General features: G+C 37.6%; 1 pseudogene; it reads right to left on the bottom strand.

The window, feature by feature from the left end:
- Window positions 1-2,997: 2,997 nt before the first annotated feature.
- On the bottom strand, window positions 2,998-3,314 carry LOC129543561 (large ribosomal subunit protein eL42-like; annotated as a pseudogene).
- Between the last annotated feature and the right edge of the window lie 277 nt (window positions 3,315-3,591).

Raw genomic sequence — 3,591 nt, 5'->3', positions numbered from 1 at the left:
GTACCTTTGGCCATATGTATGTATTCTGTGGAAAAATATCTATTCAGGTACTCAGTCCATTTTAAAATTGGATAATTGCTTTTTTGCAATTGAGTATATGAGTTCCTTATAGATTTCCTATATTAACCTCTTAGTTGATATGTGTTTTACAGAGATTTTCTCCTATTTCATAGGTTGTCTTTGCATTTTTTTTAAACTGTGCTTTTGGTGTCATATCCAAAAAACCATTTATTTCCCGTAACGTTTTCCTCTAGGAGTTTTATGGTCAGGTCATGAAATTTCAGTCTTTATTTAATCCTTTTCTGAGTAAATTATTGTGAGAGGTGTAATACTTGAGTTAAGTATTGTGAGAGGTCTAGTTTCATTCTTTTGCATGTGGCTATCTAGTTTTTCCAGCATCATTTATTGAAGAGACTGTCCTTTGGTCATTGCATGGTTTTGGCTTGCAATGTATGAGCTTATTTCTAGGCTTTCTATTCTTGTTCCATTGATCTATGTGTCTGTTTTTATTCCAATACCATACAGATTTGATTACTGTGGCTTTGTAGTACAGTTTGATATCAGGAAGTGTTATGCCTTCTAGTTTGTTCTTTCAAAATTGGTTTGGCTATTTAGATTCTTTATGGTTCCACACAAATGTTGGATTGTTTCTTCTATTTATGTGAAAAATGCCATTGGAATTTTGATAGGGATTGTATTGAATCTATAGCTTACCTTGGGTGGTAGTTTGGGTATTTTAACACTATTAGTTCTTACCATCTCTCTTTGAGAATATTCATGGGTGTTTGAGAAGAATATGTGTTTGCTATTCTTGGATGGAATGTTTTGTAAATGTTAAGTCCATCTGGTTTAGTGCATAGTTTAAGTCCAATTTACACACAGAGAGTTGAGGGTGAAGTTTGAGGTCCTTTTAGATTTCTTTTTTCTTTTTGCTAATGGATTCAGAAAAGACTAAGTCCATCCCTGTCAATTGCTTCTGATACTCTTCCCATATGAGATTCTTAATGAACTTATATAAAAGAAATACTAGTCGAACAGAATTAATTACAATAGTTAATATTTATTGAGAACTTTAATTACAGACTATACTAAACACTGGGTGAAATATTTTTCTTAATCTTCTGTGTGGCAATGAATAGAACTATTCAAAGGTGATCCTGAGATCTCACTGTAGGTTGCCTAGGAAAGGAGCTAGCTGGAACTGGGGTTTCCCCCTCTTCCTGGAGGGAAGGGGTGCACTTAAACTCAGTTTTCCACTGGACCAGTGCCTTACACTCCCTAACAGGATAGGCTCCAACTCTGCAGGTATCCATGGTCTTCAGGTGCCAGGTAGCTGGCCTTCCTCAAATAGTTGGCATCTAAACCCAGACTGCCTGGCAACCAAGTAGTCTTGATGTCTCACTAAGAAATGGAATTCAAGTTTACCTTTTGAGAAGGTAGAGCAGTTGTGTCAGGACTAGAACAGCTTGATCCTGGTGCTGATTCTCCTCTCCCTGAGATTATGAGTGGGTGGAAGTACTTTGCCTCTTGTTCCTGACTCTTGGTTTCCCGTGTTTCCCCAATAAATCTTGTTCTTTGGTTCTCACTGTGTGATGTTGTAGTATTTATTCTAATGCCTGTTGCACCACATTCTTGCAGCAAATTTATGAATTAGAGATGCTGGGGATATCGAGAGGATATGGGTAGAGTTTGCCATCTTCTCGGGAAAGAGTGTAATTAATTCTAAAAGTGTGTGTGTGTGTTTGTGTGTGTGTGTCTGGAGAACTGGGTGTAGGTTGGAGGATTGGTTGATGAAGGAAAAATTGTCTGACCCTATGAAGATGGGGATCCCAAATGACGAAGAGAGCAAAGTGATCTGGGCCTCAAGAGCCTCATGCCCAAGCAAATTCGGCCAGAGTTAATGGGCTGCAGGTCCTCTGATGAAGATGGGTGAATTTCAAACTGGAAAATCTGGAAACAAAAATCTGCCACTAAGGGAGACTGGAGGCCGGGCTCACTGGTACAGAACTGTTATGAAAAAGCAACGGGGAGAGTCAGTTTTCATATAAGAACCGCTGTGACTTCTTTAGCTCTTTTTTATTTTTTACTTTACAATATTGTATGGCAAAACCTCGTTAGCTCTTACTAGAATGTCAGTGCTTGTTATCTTAAAGGACCATTTTTCATAGCACCACCTTGTGGCAGTAAGCCGAAATGGCAGTAGTGAACTTAGATAGGAGTCCTTTCCTGGTCAGGTATGCGAACTGATATAAACTCATTTTTGGAATTTCAGGTTTGGAGATCGTTCTGGAGGAAAGGCAGCGCAAAATGAAGACAACGTTCTGTTAATATTGCAATTGGGGGCTGATGAATAAATTGCAAAATAATGACAATAAAGAAAAGCAATGGACCATATCTAAGTTCATGAAATGTTTCTTACCAGCAGAACAGCAAGGATGGAAACTTTTCTTTTTATATTTTGATTGGCGTACAAGAACTTAAAACCCATCATTTTCATGTGGCTACTGTGAATGTGCACTTAAAATATTAGATAAACATATGTTAAAGGTATATTATTCTTTGATGTTATTTCCTTTGATGATACTACTGTATCTTAAAAAATTTATAAATTCTCTTGAATCCTCAACTCCAGAGGAAAATCTATATTTTTGCAGACTAGTGGTAATAATTAGTGTCTTCTTCAAGAAGTATCTGCTGTTTCTGACAAATGTCAAATAGCTAATATTCTCTCTCACAAAGGAATTGTTTTTCCTAACAAAGGTTTGCCTTTGTTTAACAGAACTGAAAGTACAGGTGAGAAATAGGCTAATGTCAGTTTTTCCCAAATATTAGATACTTCAGGCAGATGGTGGATTCTTTTGCACTTGAAATGACATAGCAGTGGCACTGTAGATGTGAAGACTCTTTCATTTGCAGAGATGATTTTCTTTTTTTCTTTTTTTTTGAAATAAACGATCTCAAATTTTATTGTCTTCATAATAAAACAAAATATTAAGCTCAAAACTGGATCACTTGGCCTTTTCTCTTATCGCCTCCCAGCTCAGAATGCTTGCATCTCTTAATAGCCAGCATTCTCTTTGATCTACAGTTGGGCTTAACACATTCAAGCCTCAGTACAATCTTCTTTGTAGTTTTAGCCTTTTTCCGGAAAATCGGCTTAGTCTGCCCACCATAGCCACTCTGTTTTCTGTCATAACGCCGCTTTCCCTGGGCATACAGAGAATCTTTGCCCTTCTTGTACTGTGTCATTTTGTGGGGCTGGTGCTTCCCACACTTCTTACAGAAAGTCTGGCGGTTTTTGGAACATTCACCATGCTTGCGAGAGTGATACCAGCCTAGAAAAAGCTGCAGAGATGATTTTCAATCTCTGAAATGATCAACTTGTAGAGAAGTTTAATTTATTCTCCAGCATAGAGATCCCCAGATTTTGAATGTATTTACCAGTAAAATAAAGTAAAAATGGGATTGGACATATGATTACTAAATTTTTGTTTTGTCAAGTAAGAGCATCAAAACCTTCCCCCCAAATTACCATCTACTACTGCGAGTTGGTGATGGACAGGGAAGCCCAATGAGCAGCAGTCCATGGGG

Source organism: Moschus berezovskii, chromosome 23, assembly GCF_049115385.1.
Source record: "Moschus berezovskii isolate FMDL1 chromosome 23, NW_MosBer_1.0, whole genome shotgun sequence".
In the NCBI taxonomy this organism is placed as follows: Eukaryota; Metazoa; Chordata; class Mammalia; order Artiodactyla; family Moschidae; genus Moschus; species Moschus berezovskii.
Note: the sequence above shows the minus strand (reverse complement) of the source record. Positions and strands in the feature narration are given on the sequence as shown.